Source organism: Harmonia axyridis, chromosome 2 (assembly GCF_914767665.1).
Source record: "Harmonia axyridis chromosome 2, icHarAxyr1.1, whole genome shotgun sequence".
In the NCBI taxonomy this organism is placed as follows: domain Eukaryota; kingdom Metazoa; phylum Arthropoda; class Insecta; order Coleoptera; family Coccinellidae; genus Harmonia; species Harmonia axyridis.
This window is the reverse complement of record NC_059502.1, coordinates 13,273,498-13,294,168: the sequence shown is the minus strand read 5'-3', so window position 1 is coordinate 13,294,168 and position 20,671 is coordinate 13,273,498. Positions and strand designations below refer to the sequence as shown.

Genomic DNA, 20,671 nt, shown 5'->3' with positions numbered 1-20,671 from the left:
GTATGGTGCTGAGATAATGTGATGATTGGGATTTGTGATTGTATTGTTGATGGCATCAATCATTTTTTAGTACCTGGTTGTAACAACAGAGTTATTTCAACAGATTTGTTGAGAATGGAAGAAGAATATCACGATCAGGGAATTAATTTTTTTTTAATATTTTAAAAAATGCTTCTATTCAAAATGAATTGAGAGACCAGTATTCCAGAAAGCTGTATCGTACAAAATGTTTTTTTTTTGGAATCATACATTCCAAAATGACAATTGTTTAGAAATTCAAAAATGAAAAATCAAAAATCATCTGTTCATAATGGATCTTCCGATAAGGTGATACCGTCAGAAATCCCAAAATATTATTATTCAACATACGTAATCAACAATATCAATAAAATTATCTGGATATCAAAAACGTTAAAAGGCACACTCAGAAATAAATTTTATCAGCGTACTAAAGATAGTCCATATTGAGTGGGTTTCCAAGAGTACTAAAAAACGTATCGATTACCCAAACAATTTGATGTTGATTCATTTGGTTGATTTCTTACATTGATGATTACAGCCGCTCAGTTATAAATGTCTGTAATTAACATTTTTATGCAGGCTTTATGTGTGCGTTTAAAATTTCATGGTGTAATTCAATTAGTGCCATGTATATGCTCTAATTAAGAACATCAAAATATGAAAATCTATTTGGGTGGTACAATAATCCACCAGTTATCCTATTTATAGGACTATAATTTTTGGTAATATATCTGTCTTGGTTCGTTACCTTCCTAAATCGTTAAAGAAAGTTTAGAAGACGGGAAGTCACAAGGAAAATTTATCGCTAGTTAATTGTGGGTTCATATTCAATTTGGGTCTTGCTACATTAAATTCTTGCTCTGTGGCTCTAATTATGGAAAAATCGTGATGATTTAAGGAAATATTTTATCCCAGGGTATAACGAAAAGTATAAATCAAAATAGTAATGATAATCTTCCGAAAATATGAATCGGAGAATATACATTTTAGAATTTTATGAATAACAGTTGTTAACAAGTTGAGGATATACAAGGGTTATCAAAAAAATGTTCGTAAATAAACATGCAATTGACAAATAAGTCGTATGTCGATAAACTGCTTATTAAGTGTGAAAATACAATATTTGGGATTTTATTTCTTGATGATTGAAGCAATGGAATCTTTGAAAAAAGTGCCTGTAGGATATTTTGTTCTATGTTCATAGCACCAGTAATAAAGAACTTATGAGAACTTTTCATTTCACGCCATTTTCCAATTTTCCCTCAAGGCTTAAAAACAGTTGAATTTATGAGATTGCGATTTTCACAAATTAATTTGCTGAAAAATCGTGCCCAAAAATGTACCATTCATTTTATTCTAGCCTGAAGGGATTCTGAGATCCGCTAACTAGAAAACGAATTTGGGACACCCATAGAGAAATGAACATAGATAGAGGAAGTATACGCAATTTTTACATGTCCCCAACATGGTTAGATTGCATTGTCGGATTGTGATATATTGTCAATGGAGTAGTTTTCGTTTTTTTGTTAAGGATTAATTCTGAAAATTTAAGTAAAATGAAACAAAAATGTGGAAGAATCATTGAAATATCTCTAGAAATGAAAAAGTTATGGGACTTTGAAGTTGCGCTTGGAAGAATAATTTCATAGTATGTGTAAGTGTCGTGACGTCACACACTAGACGACTGGTATTGGCAGAGTTCTTACGAATTCATTGGTGTACAATCACTTGTGCCGTTCGTGTTTTGTTCGTTACACGATGGCTGAAATAACTTACTATATAGATACATATAAATTACTTAAATATGTTTTGCCATTGATAGACTTCAACAACCAGTACTCAACTACAAACTGTTTATGAAACGTTTTTTAAATAAATCATCGTTATAAGTTGAACCATGATGAAGCAAACTCAAAAGTAGATACTTACTTGAAAAGTTTAACTCCTTTTATTTCTGCACTGACATAATATGGATTTGAAGAAAAAAACTCCATCACTGCGAATATATCTATTTTAGGCCAATTGTCACTTTATCCTTCCATTATGGTGACATAAAAACAAAACTCGAGTTAAAACTACACTGTACAACTACAAACGGCGCGAGAGCCTTGGCGCGGCTAAGTATTTAAACGTAATTTATGGTGTAGCGATCACAGGTAAGTGCCGTGACGTCACAGACCAAAGACGTTCCGCGCTAAAATAGGTAAATTTAAATAATCTATTTCTCAGTCATTTATTGATGGATTTTCAAAATTTTTTCACTGGTTTATCAGTTTTGCTCTATATTTTAATTCTATCGTGTCAAATATAATATTAACAACATCACTAAACTAGTCCATTCCACACTTGTACTATATCATTATGAATGTATATTATATTGAATGAAATATATTTTTTTGAGTGATTCCCGATTAAATTTGAATATAAATAATTGAAAATTATGGAAATTACGTTGCATTATAATAAAAGTAGATAGTCAAACACGAATCACCAAATCATCTGAGATTATATTACAGCTGAATTGTAGTAATTTCCAACAAAATGTGATAAATACATCCCATTTTTAATGCCTCCATCTGAAATACAACATCTTCAGTTTCACTTTCCACAAAGATGCGAACATTTCAACAAAACCATACAACAAAAGAGAAAACGACAGGATGGTAGGTATTTAATCGTAAGTAATATCATAAGGGCATCTAATTTTTCCGAAAAGAATCGAAAAAACACGTTGCTAAGTAATATTTTGACAAGAAGCATGAGTGCTGGTGGCAACAAAAATCCGAGTCGAAGACGAGGATTTTTGCACCTGCACGAATGCTTTTTGTCAAAAAATATTACTTTGCAATGTGTTTTTTCGATTTTTTTCACAGGAAAAATTAGATGCCCGAATGGTATTTGACAAGACTATTTCCTGAGTAACATATTATTCTGCATGCATTACCTATGTATAGGTATTACCTAATTTGAAAACTGAAAAACAGATACTCAATTTTATTTCATCCAAAATACTACAAATTTAATTATTTATGGTACAATTAAAATATAAATTGCAATTTTGGTACACGGTAGGGGTATTGTTTGAAACTTTTGTTCATCCATAATGAAACCATTGCATAATACTCATCCAATTTCAATGAAGCAGAGCTGCACTTCCTTTTATTTGCACACGTCTGCAAATTCCTTCTTTTTGCATTACGAGCTTCCCTACTAGACTTAAAGATAATGTCTTCAAATGGGTCACAAATTATTTTCCACTTCACAAAATACATTTCTTGCATTTTTTTTGCAACGGTGTTCCACATTGTCTTCACAACTAGTTCTTTGTAATTTTCACCGTTTTCCTTCTTCATATTCCAATCTTTCAGAATTAGGTTTAGTTGTTCTAAAGTTGTGTTTTCCATAAGCTCATAGTTCTTTGCTTTGCAGAATGTCATGAACTGTTTCCATATTGAAGTATGAGTTCTGAGGGTATTATACGGTATACTTTTCTCAATCGCCAGATCAATATTAGACAAAGAATCGCTTCCAAAGCGACTCATTTTCACGATATAAGCTGACTAACTAGCACTTGACAATAAAATCAGAAAAAATTGTTGAGCGTCGTTTTCTGGTGTCCTTGGAGATTATAATTACGTTTGTTTTCAAAGGTATTGTAATTTTTGGTGACAACAACTGTCAAGTTTTGCCGCGGGTAAACGCGAATAAACTGCTGACAGGTCCTGCCAAACAGTTTTTCCACCTAGAAACCATTTGTAATTCAAAATTGTGCGTTTCTGATTGGTGCAAATTACGACGAGGGAAATAGTCGGTGTGAACTAGCCGTAACAGTTTCAGCAATCCAGCCGAAGAACTCATCAGAGTAACACATTGAGTACGCTCCATGAGAATACTAGTTTTTGCGACAATTTGCAATTACTCTCTTAACTGCAAAGTTGCAGCCTCAAACGTCAAGTATAAAATTGCGATCATTAGAATACCTGACCGACACACGAGAGTCGAACATTACGGTGAAGAAACGAGGGAAATTATGAGAGGAGTCAATTTTCCTTGGAAATTTAGCGTAAATGCCTGCCACGGGGCTTGCTCGCTAAAGAGAAGGCTACGAATTCAACACAGCTTTATTATAAATGAAAATTTTTTTGACAGTTGTAACAACCAATCATATTTTGACATTTTGTGTCATATGAAACAATTTGACACAATCATGTCAACATAACACTGAATATTTCCCTCCTGTCAAAAATTCTATGTAAATGGAATACAATTATCGAAAATTACAGCGTTAATTGCATTGTAGGAAGCGAAATAGCACTGCGATAATTGTTCTGTTCATAGATGCTTAGTTTCTATGAATCTTACCCAGTTCGAATCTATGGCATCTATGGAATCTATGTCACTTTGACAAGTTTATTCGGGAAATATTCATAAGTAATTGCACAATTGCATCAAAATTACCGATAATTTTGCATGACAGCGTGTTGTCATAAAAACTGCATGAGTTCATTTTCATTTTTGGAGAAAGAGCCCGACACCGAAGGTGGAGGGCTTTCTCCAAAAATGAAAATGACCGAATGCAGTTTTTCAAAGAAAACACGCTGGAATGCGAAATTATCAGGTAATTTTGATGCACGAGTGTAATTCAGGGGAATATTTCCCGAATAAACTGTTACATTACCTGTCAAACTGATTTAGAATGGAATTGCCATAGATTCGAACTGAGTAAGATGCATAGAAACTATGCATCTATGAACAGAACAATTATCGCAGTGCAGTTTCGCTTCCTACAATGCAATTATCGCTGTAATTTTCGATAATTGTTCTCCAGATACATAGAATTTTTGACAGGAGGGAAATATTCGTAAGTAATTGCACAAGTGCATCAAAATTACCGATAATTTTGCATGACAGCTTATTATTCCTAGAGTCTGAACAGATTAATTTTCCCTATAGAAAGTTCATTTCAAACAGAATTAAATTATTACCCCAGAATGATTGCTATAGTAAGAATGTAATGAATCAAAGTAAACTTCACTATGAATTAAATACCATAATTTTATAGTATTCAACAATTATGTAAAAAGTTCTATTGAGCTTCTATCGTTTTTTTTTTCCGTATGCCCCTCGTACCTTCTGCCAGTTCCCAGATCAGGTATTTACGCGGTAATTTGTAGCAACGGGTGGAGGCTTTGTTTATTAATATTGTTATTTATTTTCCACATGGTAGTTCTACCGTAACAGTAATAGCCTAAGCGCAATTAGACGCCTCAAGTGAAATATTATGCGGGAAGCCTGCGCATTCGCAATGCGTGTCTTGAGGCTACAAGGTGCATAAATCGTAGAGGATGGGTCCGTTGCATTAATTAATACCGATATAAATGTATGTAGGTATCATTTACAGTCGATAGACCATGTGCGTTCAACTGGGAACAGTTCAATTGAATATTTCCCTCCTGTCAAAAATTCTATGTATCTGGAGAACAATTATCGAAAATTACAGCGATAATTGCATTGTAGGAAGCGAAACTGCACTGCGATAATTGTTCTGTTCATAGATGCATAGTTTCTATGCATCTTACACAGTTCGAATTTATGGCAATTCCATTCTACATCAGTTTGACAAATGATGTAACAGTTTATTCGGGAAATATTCCCCCGAATTACACTCGTGCATCAAAATGACCGGATAATTTCGCATTCCAGCGTGTTTTCCTTGAAAAACTGCATTCGGTCATTTTCATGAAAATGAAATGAAAATGAACTCATGCAGTTTTTATGACAACACGCTGTCATGCAAAATTATCGGTAATTTTGATGCACTTGTGCAATTACTTACGATAAGTCCCCGGTCTACCATAGTAAAACACATTTTTTTCTGTCAGAATTCGATTTTATTCTTCAACATAGTTGCCTTTAAGGGCAAGACACCGAATGTAGCCATCTCCTAACTTTTCGATACCATTTTTGTAGTACGATTTGATGTGATTCAAGTACTTGATAAATAAATACTTGACTTGAGATTGAAAAACTACTACATGACTTGATCTTGACTAGAAATCAAGCCAAGCCGTGAATCCCTACTGATACGCGAAAAGCCACGTGGTGGCAATCCCTCTTAATGTATTACCACAAGCATTCTCAGATCCTACCAAGATTCCCACCAAAACCCTGCTCGTTCAGCGTTTCTTCCACGTTTATGCAAAAGACAAACACTAATCGCATTCAAACGAATCCAATTGAAATTCAATCGGAGCTGCGACAAAACAGAGACTGTTGCTTTTATTTGCACGGTGTGCTCGAGGTAGATCGGCAAAATCTGCTGGACAACGAGTGTGTGTTTGCCTACCTTGAAACGGGAGCGTATTTGGATGCAAACACCGTCGCGCAGATGAAGGTACTTTGGTAGCTGGACACGTCTGCATGTCAAGACCATCAGGGAGGCGTCCGTACAGACATTTCCTGTTGGCTAGTTCCATTAACACAATAGTTTCTTCCTAACACGGGACATTAATATGCTAATAGGGGTGCTAACTAGTTCCTATTCTAGACGCTCGATTCTCACAGGCCAGGATGCGAGCCATTGAAACTAGTTATCATAATTGCGGATAGTTCTGTCCAAAATGTGCCTCAACTTCCTGCCTCGGCAGCGGCCGAACTGGTTTTCGGGTTCTGGTCGGAATTTCATGATTTTGAGCTCTACCTGCGTTTTTTTTTTCATCGATGATTGGGTATGATTGATTGGTTTCTAATACAGAGATGATAGTGAAGGTTGAAGCGATGGTATGGTAGGAGATGGAGGTACCAATTGTTAGTTTTGGTTTATTATCACCAATATACGGTCAGTACTTTGGTAAAATAGGCTGAAAGAACCGATTGAAAAATCTAGACGTCTACAGTAATGAACATCCTAGAACTAATTGAATCGATGATAAGGTGGAAGATGGAGGTACCAATCGTTTGATTTTGGATTATCATTACCAAATTTCCATATCATTAATTTCAACACATTATTGACACTTATGAGCATTTCAAACATAAATTTGATAGGATGTTCTCATTTCAACAAATAAGTACACATCATTGGCACTTATGACAACCATACTTCGAAATTCAAAACGTGTACTAACCCCACACTGAGAGAAGTGTTAATTTGATATGAACGAAAATGCATTGTAGTAAATAAATCATTTATTGGATATATGGACAAACAGATATTAGTTTCATAGAAATAAATAGAGAGAAGAAGACTCCGATTGTATTCGTCAATACGCTCTATTAGTGTGACGTCACACACCGCCATTTTTGGTTCTCCTGTCAGTGTTCGGAATCCAAACAAATAAATTGTCATTCAAATTAGTACGGGGTCGTTGAAGGAATTGGCTTATTTTCATAAATAAGAGTATTTGAGGAACGATTTCAGTATTAATTGATAGACAGAAGGAACGAGGTTAAAACCAGTAAGTTTGAATCCTGTATCATTCCCCAGATTTTGTAAAAAGCCGTGTTTATTAGTTGAACTTCAAGTTCGAACTTACTGGCATTAATCTCGTGCCTTCTGTCTATCAATTAATACTAAAATCGTACCTTAAATAATCTTATTTATCGAAATGAGCCAATTTCTTCAACGACAACGTACTAATTTGAATGACAATTTGTTTGTTTGGATTCCGAACACTGACAGGAGAACTAAAATGGCGGTGTGTGACGTCATCACTAATAGAGCGGAGGCCGCCAAACTGGGAACTAATACAACCCCAAATATTTATTAGGTAAAAGTATATCTTTCATTATTTCTGAGGAAACCCTTCGAGAGCTTGAAGCGTAAGCCTTCAGTTCATCAAGTTGCCTTGACTCGACCCGAAGTTATTACCGAACTTGGCGTGGGCGCATTCCCAAATTTCACGCCCGCTAAAGACCCAGTCATTTCCAGATTCCCTGCACGCAAAAATCTCCTGATTATACTTCGTTAATTAGTTTTTCGAGTTCATCGTCGTGGTAACGTCAAGGTGTTTACCTCGAAGTTAAAAGGATCGTTAACAGAGCACGCCTATATGAGTTTGTAAAATCAAAATCTAACCCGAGGCTACCTTCGTTCAGTCTCTTGGTGTGCTCTCGCAATTATTCTGCCTTTGTGGAACTACTTTAGGCAACACCTATTTCAGCCAAATTGGTTACCGGCCTTTGCCATCGTCGTAAAATTTCGCCTTGCTTAATTAATTTCTTTCCTGCTAATGACAGGGCTGATTGTCTGATGACACACCAAAGGTGTAGGACCATGCCTGTCGACCTGTGATGTATAGAAAATTGAAAAAAAAAAGAGTTGACAAGGAGGTTTATTATATCATCGGAGTCACAGAATATCTCGATTAGGGATTCACGGCTTGGCTTGATTTTCAAGCTACTTGGCTTGAGCTTGACTCTATTTGTAGATTTAGTAAGCTCACACCTGTAGTAGTCATGCATAATGAATTGAACTGGTTACCTGTGGAAAAAAATATCAAGAAGGCCAATCTTACCCTAATTTACAAGATAGAGCATGACCTTGTACCACGATATCTGAAAGATTTCTTAGAAAGAAGGGGAAATTTTTATGACTACAATATTAGGTCAGCAAAAAACTTCAATATCTGCACAGTGAGAACAACTTCTCTACAAGAGTCCTTGTTCTATGAGGGTGTTCGTTTGTATAATGGTCTCCCAGAGGAAATTAAGACGGCACCATCTTTGGGTGCATTCTGCGGAAGATTGAACGCCCACTTCAGAGAAATGTGAATGATTATATTATTGTTGTGTTGATTTTCTATTTTTGTACTATCCGGGTGCAAAATAAATTTTATTATTATTTCAAGTCAAGTTCGGGTCAAGTAGTAGTTTTTCAATCTCAAGCCGAGTCAAGTATTTATTTATCAAGTACTGGAATCATATCAAGCTACTTGATTCATAGCATTTTTATTGTGTAGTGTCAAATTAATGAAAAAAATGATAAAATCAGAAGAAACCTTGCAAAAACACATTCATCCATTAAACTTATTGAATAAAAGAACCGAAAATATCAATTTCTTGGAATAGTAACATAAATTAAATCACCATAAATCATATAAAATGAAAAATAATAAATAAATAAGGTTTCTTAGTATTGACAAACCTCCAGACTTCGGTTCGAATTCATAATTTTCCATCCAGGATCTAAGATCTTATAGAATTGTCGCCTAACCTATTGCGGGATTTTTGTAACTGTAAGAGCAGCTCTAGAAAATTGTCTTTCAACAGGAGCTGAAGATGCTGGTGTTGATAAAAAATCCTTGGCCATTTTGGCCAAGTTTGGAAAGATTTCTGAAACTATCAAAATCTACCAATAGATTTCATAGAAATGTGGGAAACCTTCTAATAAAGTCACACTGGCGAATGCTTCAGTCTCTCGGCGCTCGAGAAATCCCCTTATTTAGTTTAAGCGCGCACAAGATTGCAGAAATATATACAGTGCGACGCATGCATATCAAGCTCAAGTAATATCAAGTAGCTTGATATCAAGTCAAGCAATAAATATCTAAAATCAAGTCAATCTAAGCTCAAGTATGTAATTTTTCACGAGGTTGACTTTCAAGTCAAGTAGTAAAATATCAAAGCTACTTGCTATGCTAGATAAAAGATTTTCATTAATGATGGAAACTTATATTCATAAAAAAAATTAACAATATGTAACTAAATGGACTCTTGAGATGTCCATGTAACTGCTGGGAGTTGTATTAACTAGCTTTATTCTCCTTTTATGCTTTTACAACAATAAATTGTATTTTTTGAGACTTTTAGCCTTAATGTTTGGATATACGAGTATGAAAAATTTCGTTGAAAAAATAGATTAAAGGAAATCAAACTTTGAAATTAATTCTGGACAGTTAGATAGCCACAACCTGGTGTAGGTAAGACTGGTAGCGACGTGGTGCGTTTACTCCAATCTAACAAACCGACCTGGTGTCAGCATCATCAGCTGTTGATCGTTTGTACATTAGTTTTAGCAGCCAATTCATCTGGATAGCGTTAATCAGCACCTTCATGTCCAAATTACTGGTTGCCTGTCTATCTAAATCAATCTCGCGCTGTGTTCGTCTCTTTGTGTTGGCCGCTGTTCCAGCAACGGGCTATAAAACAGTTCAGCCAAGTCGGTCTTGGCGTGATACCTCAACATATCCGCGCTAGAAGCTATTAATCTTCACGCACAGATAAGAAGCTCTTGCCATTGTCGTAAGAAGCGCGGGGCAGGAGGTCAAAATTGAGACTTTGACAAAGCGTATTTACGACAACGATCGAAACGTGATAAAACTTTTTTATATTTCTGATGATGAATATTTGGAATTCTTTCGGAAGATTCATCAAGCCAAGTAGATTGACATTTTAACCAATTCCTTGACTTGAAAATCAAGCTCGTGAAAAATTACCTACTTGAGCTTGACTTGACTTGATTTTAGATATTTATTGCTTGGCTTGATATTAAGCTACTTGATATTATTTTAGCTTGATATGCACGCATCGGACGGCATATATTTCTGCAATCTCGTGCGCGCTTAGACTAAATAAGGGTATTCCTCGAGCGCCGAGAGACTGATGCAGTCGCCAGTGTGACTTTCTCACATTGCTATGAAATCTATTGGTAGATTTTGGTAGTTTCAGAAATATCTTTCCAAACTTGGTCAAACTGGCCAAGAATTTTTTATCAACGCCAGCATTTTCAGCTCCTATTAAGAGACAATTTTCTAGAGCTGCTCTTACAGTTACAAAACCTGCAATAGGTTAAGCGACAAATCTATAAGATGCCTCATGTGTTTTAGATCCTGGTTGGAAAATTATGAAATCAAACAAAGCCTGGAGGTTTCTCAATATTAAAAAACTTCATTTTTAATTATTTTTAATTTTGTTATGATTTATAGTGATTTAATTTATGGTTCTATTTCAAATAACTTGATATCCTCGGTTTTTTATACAATTAGTTTTATAAACATAAGTATTTTTTGCAAGGTTCCTTCTCATGTCATAATTTTTTTATTGATGTGACACTACACAATAAAACTGTTAAAAATCAAGTAGCCTCATATGATTCAAGTACTTGATAAATAAATACTTGACTTGGGATTGAAAAACTACTACTTGACTTGAGCTTGACTTGAAATCAAGTCAATCTCAAGCCAAGTAGCTCGAAAAACAAGCCAAACCGTGAATCCCTAATCTAGCATGTTACATAATTGTTGGTATATTCTACACAAAAGCTACATATTGTTTAGTTTTCTTATGAATACAAGTTTCCATTATTAATGAAAATCTTCTATCTATAATTGTTGATATATTCTACACAAAAGCTGAGGAAATCGCTAATGATGTCCCCGTGTAAAAATCTCCAATTCTAATTCAAACACATTATTGACACTTATGACCAAGAAGAATTTTAAACCAAAGTTAGGTAGAAACACTAGAAACGTTCAATTTCAACAAGTACACACCATCAACACTTATGACAAACCTTCATCATATTCTGAAGACCTAATTACAATGGAAAAATATTCCTTATGAACGTGTGCACTAACAAATCCATAAAATCAAAATGCGATCTCCATTATCGATCGAGATGCTATCAAAAATTTCGTGTAGTCGCCTGGCGTTTATAATTGTGGGTTTCTCCATCTAGTGGGCCATATGCAGCACAGAGTATGCACGCTGAGCCATGACAACAATTAATCGTGTAATATGCGTTCGTTAATATGATATACACATATTTATGAGAGCTGAAAGGTCGTTGAACCACAATCGCGATGCTGCTACGTCTGGGTCTCCCTCAGAGATGGGTTTTTGTGGAACGTAGTCAGATTGTGTACAAGATGATTTTCGGGGATATTTAATTTCTTAGTTCGGCTAGTAGATTTATCAATATGCTGCTATATTTGTAGGATTTGGTATTGAATATATCCGCAAAATTTGAAATTGGGATATGTATGTATTTGAATAATACTTTCCGAAATTAAAATTATAAAATTCATATGATCCAGTTGTTTTAAACAAATATCACAATCATAATTAATATCGGAATCTGATCGGAAGTGATCATCTAATATTCTCTGATAGACACGATATTGATCTTGTGTGTCTGCACAACCTTGTAACAGCTTTAACCTTTACAATTCTTATCCGATGAAATTTTGTATGGATATTCAGTTTGAACCATAGAGTAATAAACATAGATAGAGGGAGTATACGCAATTTTTACATATCCCCAACATGCTTAGATTACGTTGTCGGATTGTGATATATCTTCAAATCCACAATTTGACTATATCATTGTGAATGTATATTATATTGAATGAAATATATTAATTTGAGTGATTCCCGATTAAATATGCAAATTTGAATATTTGGAAGCCGATATTTTTCCTAATTGTCGAATTTATAATAAGCAGAATATTTATTATTTTCTGTATCTACCTGCTCAAATCCAAGGTTTGGCAACTTTTGCTCTCCTAGTGTCATCGGTTGTGGCACGTCGTTTGGCGCGCTTGAAGTTTGTTTTCTGAATTTCTGATATATTTAGGTATTTATTTCAATATATTTTGAGTTAATATGAAACGTTGATTCATTGTGTGACATAAGAAGTGCGTTCTTTGAGGAGAAACTCGCGAATTGAGTGAAATATTGTATCACTGATATGTTTTCATTTCCGCGCGCTTCATGTCAAATGAATTGAGTGAAATGTCGTATCACTGATATGTTTTCATTTCTGCGCGCTTCATGTCAAATTTGATAGTTAATGTTGGGGACAAAATTTGCTTAATGAAAATGACATATGCTCACTCTAGCTATGTTTATTACTGAGAAGTTTGAACCGATACAAGCCCCCAAACCAAATTGAGCTTCTCCAGATTGAAGGATTTGCCTTGAGCAATATTCAAGATTCCATAAGTTATCAATTTTACAATAACAAATATAGCTTAACTCCATCCAGATTAACTCTATAATCCGAAATTTTAACGCGTGTTATAAGAGCAGCATTTGATACAGATCATTTCTAGAATACGGACCTGCTACATAAGAGAGTTGTTTCGATAATGGCAACTCAAAAATTTCATGCAAATATGATCGAAAAGTGGCTGTTTTTTCGAGAAATTACGGCCCGATTACAAAACGTGGATTCACTTTCGGAACGCAGTAACTCAGACGCAACAAACTTCTTGTAATGGTGGGCTTAAGCAGTGGTGTAATTACGCAAATTGGCTTCGGAGAATGGCTTGCGGTTCTTGATATACGAATTTTTTCCTTTTAACCACGTTAAAATAGCATTGTGAGATAATCCTTTCATTTTCTGAAATATCCTTTGCAGAAGAAACAATGATACAAAAATTGAGTTTCTTAATGACTTTTCATGGTTCATAACTCGGTCATTTGGGCGATCATCCAACATATTATCCCTAGAAACCAAGTATATTTGTTATTCACCATCCGAAAGATATCTTAAACCATGCAAAAGAACTCAAATTGAGAAGCACAGTACAGAACAATAATATATCTATAGTAAAAATTATACGAGTTAATAATGATACCTTTTACCCTCAAGGAATAGTTACAGACGAGAAAAAAAAATTATGTTATAATAGCCCTTAGTCTTACTTATTTATTGTTTTAAATTTGATGCTTAGTTGTCAATGTCATTATTGAGGACATTACGCTCTTAAGCATAATCTGAATACTTTATGGCTCTTGAGCATAAAGGAATATTACACCACATTAAAGTGCAAAAACTACAAGTCTAATACTCAAATTATATAGGTATCACTCGTAAATAAAAGCTGTACTAGAACAGAAATTTCTAACCTAAAACTGAATGTCAAGGCATTTACGTCAACAATAAGACATACCAACCCAATGAACAAGTACTGTTATTTATTTATTTTTATATTTTGGGAATGTTTGTATTGGTTATTGTGATGTCAACAAAAAATTATCATCATTCTATCAAGAGCTCATGTTTCTGAAAATTTCAATCTCATTATTTTTCAAGTGCAGCATGTCTTGTTGACTTAAAGACATATTCAGCTCCTCTCCACGTCCAAGTAGCACCTTCGTCATTCGTACGGTAAATACCTAGTGAGATTTGTATCTCCAGCATTCTTTTTCTACCCGTGGGATTTGAAATTGCCGATCAGTAGTCCTCATCAGAAGCCAGAATAGCGTCGTCTGGTCTCCCACCGCTATTATTCTTCTCTTGTCGCAAAGAAACAATGGGAAGGTCGTCTCAACGCAGTTCCCCGAACCGTACGCTAATGAGCCGAAGAGAAAACCACTGTCCGAACATACGATCTCATTGGGGGCCACATTGGCTCACTGATTCAACTAAATCAACGCCAAAGCACAAGGAATGAGTAACACAACGCGATTCCAAAAAATTGTCCACAGGTGTAAGATTGTCATAGCTAGGTGGCCAATTATTAGTCATTCCTGACTTCATGATATGGTGAGCTGTCAAAACGCAATCGTTGGTGGGTTCATCGTTCATTCTATTAGCAGGAAATTCTCACATTCGAATTGAAAAATGGTAGTTTATAACCCGGTATTTTTCAACTCCTGAGGCCTTAATTAATCCTCATTATCTAGCTAACAAATAAATCGAGATTAGATAAAATTAATTAGCACTTCTAGTTATTCTAAATAATCCTCTCAAGTCAACAACCACAAATTAGATAATGAAAATACAGAATAGTAACAATTCTATTGGCGAAAGGTTATCGATGTGGTACGGCATCGTCAACAAGGTAATAAATTAGCTTAGATCTGTGTCCTTAAGATTTTGCAAGAATCGGAAAAATCGTTCCTGATATAAAGAATTAACATTCTTGAATGAATTGAAATGGTGCATAAATTATAGATAAACGATGGACATGCTATTATACTTAATGTTTAGAAGTGGTCATGATAATCGTTGGAATTCCGTTTTAACACCACGAGCAAATCTAGCAGAAATACATCCGGTATGAAATAGTAAAACTGGAGGATTTCGCTTTGACGTTTCGTTGTAGGCACAGTGTGGTTCACATAAAAAAGTCCAGATGAATATGTCCATAATTGATAATACATTCTGAAATTTTGACTTGTTTTATCGCATTTGTAATACGGATAAATAATAAATTAAGAGGCCACGAATATGACCCTGTGACACCCCAGTAGTTAATATTATTATACTAATGGTTCAATTTGAGGTCGAAAGGAAAACAATTTTCCTCTAACATTTTTTCCAATTCGGCCTAGGTGAAGAGATACAGCCTTTTTAAATTCTCATAATGAGCTATGCCAGCCCTAGAAATATGAACACTGACGTTTTTTCAATCATAAGATAAACCATTTTAACCTTGGAAATGAGCTACTATATTGGAAAAGTGTAAACTCACTTTTTCCATTCCATTTGGTGAACGAATTAGTATTCACTTTATGTCTATTCCATTTTCTATAATAATAACAAATTCAGCTTGGAACTACCCATATTAGATCTGATTTACATCTCCAAACATTTATTGTTGTTGTTTATTTCATTTCTTACAAGAGTAGGAACTTTTGAATTTTCAGTGAGCTATGCCACACCTAGAAACCTACACACTGAAGTCTTTCCAAGGTCTAATTTCCATTCCCACTTTCCAATTCATCATCATCTTTACGGATAAATAATAAATTAATAGGCCACGAATATGACCTTGTGGCACCCCAGAAGTCGCCTCAATAGTCAAATAATTAGTGATCACCATTTTCGAAAGAAGGCAAAACCTGGAAAACAAACGACACGTTTCAGGATCTGGGCATCCATACATGAAAATCAGAGATCGATAGCTCCAATCTGCCGCCAAGGGGTGGTCCGACAATGGGCAGGGAGGGGGGTATCGGCAGTAAAAGCAACGGTGCAACATCCGCCACAAGTGCAGTGCCGTTCGAAAATACGCGAAAAAACCACAAAGGGTTCGTATGACGCATTACATCCAGGACCATTGTTTTCTAATGGCCTGCTCGATGACGCGGACTTAACGCCTATCCTTTTAGCAGCTCAAAAGGAGAAGGGGATGCATAAATTGCGGCAAAGTACACACACGTACACTGTATCGCGTCTATGTGCATTACGATAAATGCATCGGTGGCGGTTTTTTTCTTTTTTCGAGAGCGCCACAAAGTTGAGGAGAAAGTCCCAGCAATCGGTTGGGATCATCATCAGGTCTGGACCTAGGAAATACGCCAATTTTTGTTTTGAATCTAAGAGCTGATGTGTTAATGTGCCGACTTATTTTAGATTGTGATACCTACATCCTAATACATAGGCGTAAAACTTTGCTTCCGCCGTTTTTTTCCGAAATTCGAGGCTTTATTGTGAAAAACTGGTTATACATTTATGATTAACAGTATTGTCCATCGCTGGCCACTAACCAAAGTTGTACACAAATATAACAGCAGAGATTCTTTAGGAGTTCGATAGAAGTTACACTAACCTCCTAAGATACGTCGTCTGACCTAAGCTAGTATAAATATAAATGAAGGAACTCGAATTCCCAACGAAGCTAACAAAATATTGTATGTATCAAACAGAAAGTTAGTTATGATACAAGAAAGGAGATTGACAACAAGAAATAGTACATCAGGTGTACCACAAGGATCTGTACAGACCCTCTAATGTTGAATAGACAGTTAGCTAATTGAAAGGAAAATTAAGAACATCCAAATAGCGGAAACGCTGAAAGTATAGCAAACACCATATGAAAGAAGTAAAGGTTACCCTGAAAACAACAGTAGAAGAAAATGAAAAAAATGAGAGTCATTCAGAAATAGTTCTGCTATGCAACAGTCTCGAACTGGTTCAAAAACCAATCTGGTAAGGAGGTTTCATTTCACTGCGACCTAATGGTCTATTGTGCCCCCCATCAGAGCTTTTCTCTCCATAACGTAATTTAAAGCTCGCCTTCCAGTTCCAGAGTTCTAATGAAATCCAATATCTGGGATGGCTTCAAGGAGGCTAACTCCTCACTTCTTCAAGTTTCGTGTCCAAAGCAGGTTTTGCGTTGGCTAGCGATGGCGAGGCATTCCGTCACCAGGTGATCCGAAGTTTCTTCCTCCTCTCCATAGAATCTGCACTCGTCGTTTTCTGTTAGACCCATTCTCATGAGGTGTTTCCTAAGGCGACAAAGCCCTGTGAGGAATCCAGTGAGGCTGCGCAGCATATTTTTACTAAGATCCGGATACTTCTTGGATCTCATAGAGTCAAAGTATCGAAGAAACTTTTTGGAGTGATCCAGACCAGGAAGATTTCGCTAGAGTATTTCTCTTGCGGTTTCTTCCTTCTCCTGAAACTCTTTCTTGTAGGTACATTTGTCTACGCCACAGAAAGGTTTCGGGACGATGAAAGGTGTTTGTGCTTCTTTTCAGGCAAGAGTGTTGGCCTCTTAAGTAAACGGTTACAGTCGCCGATTGAAGATGTAACCCTAATCCTGCCCTGGCAGCCGAGCATCATATCTGAGCCACCCATTATCTGTATTATATCGTACATTTTCCGCAGATACTATGAGTATTATGGCTTCGTGGGGGCTGGAGAACAAAATGGGAAAACATCAAAGGATCCCTAAATGTGATGATAATATCCTCGGTCGCGTACAGCGGCAATTTGCGTTTATCCAAAACTCTACTGCTTGAGCGCGACACGTCCTTTTGCCAAACTTCATCAAATGAAAAACCTCGATGAGACCGTGATGAACAGAAACACTCTCGAGATCGCTGCTAAACTGAACTAGTTAACTGAGTTATCCGAGCCTAGGAGGCTTCGCTCGTATCGCTGCAATAAGGGTTTTTGGGATTTTAATCGACCTGAATATTAGGAAAACGTCTATGAGTTTTTACTTTACCTATATATTTGAGCACAACCACTATCTACTTCAACAAACTGAATATATTTTCTCTAATTCTGTGGTTATTCCGTTCATTCTTCCACATCTTGTAGAACAAAATCGTGCGAGAATATATCAGAAACGCACAGTTTTCATGGTTATATTTTATTATTCTATGTTGGTACTCCGAACTTTCCGCCACGGCTTTATCTGTCAATTCATCAATTTGCCTTAAAGAAATCAGTTCTGCCAACCATCATTTTTCAATGCAAAAATCACTAAAATATATTTATGGAAATATTTCATTAAATTCAATGAAAATGCAATGAATTAGAGAAAATAATGTATAATACTCATACAGAAGGCTCATTCTACCACTCGTTCATTCCAAAACTCGCCACTTCGTGGCTCGTTTTTGAATTTTGAACTCGTGGAAGAATATCAATGCCTTCTGCACTTGTATTATAAATAACTATTACAACACTTGATTTCTATTCCATTTTCTATAATAATAACGAATTCAGCTTGGAATAACCCATATTAGATATGATTTTCATCTCCAATCTTTTATTATTGTTGTTTATTTCATTTCGTGCAAGAGTATGAACTTTTAAATGTTCACAATGAGCTATGCCACACCTAGAAACCTGCACACTGAAGTTTTTCCACGAGTATATAACTGATTTCCATTCTTACTCTCCACTTCATCTTCATCTCATTCGTAGTACCGATAAATAATAAATCAAGAGGCCACGAACATGACCCTGTGACACCCCAGCCGTTGCATCAATAAGACGAATAATTAGTGATCACCATTTACGAAAGAAGGCAAAAACTGGGGAACAAAGATCAGAGCACACAGTGTTCAGTTTGCAATGTTCTCAAGTTGTATTGGGAATAACCATATTGGTTTTATCTTCCACTGGGTAGAATAAACGAATATTTCATTTTACACCTCGATAGAATGTCATCTTTGTGTGGCTTATTTCGAATACGTCCATCGGATAAGCTCCTGTAGTAAAATCATTATATTTTATCACGCAGTGGTTTATTCAAATGAGGATATCATCAGAAGTCAAGTCGTTTCAAACGAGGCCCTACCAAACCATAAATAATGAAGGTGAAACGATGGTTGTCGGATTAAGGATGTCTTACGACGCTATATAATACGCGCAAACGGTTGTTGGGTGTCCTAGGCTTTGTTATGGTCATATCTCAAAAATTCTACAATTTCTTTTCTATTATGTGACTTCAGGTATTTTATGTAACCACAGAAGGTCGGTTTGTGTGTTGAATGCCTACTTTAAAACATCCGCTTTCCCTAGAATAGTAACAATACCTGGTATTTCTTGGTAAATCAAGGTATTACTACCTCTTTTAGCATAAATCAACGATAAAGAAATGACATATTTGCAACGCAAACTGAATAAAATTGATTCCTGAAGTAACGTCGTAGGTTGAAGGTATTGATGATTCAAGACATTTACAATGATTTTGAATGTTATATTAAAAAAAATAATAATGTTAAGCTGATCACATCATGAGAACCATAGAAAATTCAAGAAGAAGATTGAAAAAGAAACATCCAATATTTCTGTGGAATATGATACCATCACATTGTGATTTTGAGTGTATGTAAAGAATAATAAATAACCATTCAGATTTTCGTATTGATAGCATCATAAAAACTACAAAAAATGCAAGCAGATCAGACCGAGTCGAGACATTGCAACTAAATATGCAATAGCAATTTCAAGCTTAATACAAAATTTTATGTTGACACAATATTTTCGTGATTACAGATCAAATCGTCTTAAGATTTTGTGTGTTTCTACCGTGGTCGATACCTAAGTATAGCATAATCAAGCTTTGTACAGCATTATCAGAACCATAGAAAATTATATAGTGAATGAAATGTGCAGTCGCATTTCCACACTGAACTTAGAGGGATTAGTATTTTTCGAAAAAATCATAAGGTTCACCTCTAAATACATTGGGATTCTATTCATCAACGGACTCAAACATACAAAAATTCTCTACGTTTTCTCTTTTGCTTTTTCACACCAAATGCAGCTTTTTCATTGTTTCAAAACCAAGACGTAAATTGTGAAAATATCAAGATGAAAAAATTCATTTCTCATAAGTTTAATGAAGATGATACAACTACGAGAAAGGATTTTTTCTTATTTTAATTGCTAGTACCTATTAGAACTTCAAAACATTAGAAATGTTGTAATATATTATAATGAATGTTGCAATAATACACGAAATAGGTAATTCTCATCAAACTTTCATACAACGCTTTGAAAAAAAAATGAACGAAAAAAATGTTTGTCCACAATAAATCCCAAGCCTATCATAAATACCAAACTAAAAAACATGATATAAATCATAAGATGTTAAGTCAACATCGGCTAAAGCTCCCAAAGCTTAGCAACTTTACGATGTAACGAAATATTTTGACTTTAGCGACAATACAATACCAAGTTTATACTTTCGGAAAGGGGGTAACAACAGCCATAAAAATTTCCTATTCAGGTTCATAAATAACTAGACCCTCACAAATAGACTTCCTGTCCGCATACCTGACTTTGCAGTCATTGCCAATACCGTCTTTATCCAAACATGACATCTCAACAAACGCAATATCTTTGAAGCATTTAGGGCATCCTCAATTACAGACTGTAAAATATTTGGAAGGGAATGAGGCATGAAATCAATGTTGGCAGTAGAGGAAACAGGCATTCTGAAATTTGATGGTC

General features: G+C 35.4%; 1 protein-coding gene across 7 annotated transcripts in view; it reads right to left on the bottom strand.

Moving 5' to 3' along the window:
• LOC123674153 (protein pangolin, isoforms A/H/I/S) overlaps window positions 1-20,671 on the bottom strand; it is a 269,346-nt gene that overhangs the window by 226,330 nt on the left and 22,345 nt on the right. The gene's annotated exons all lie outside the window — the stretch shown is intronic.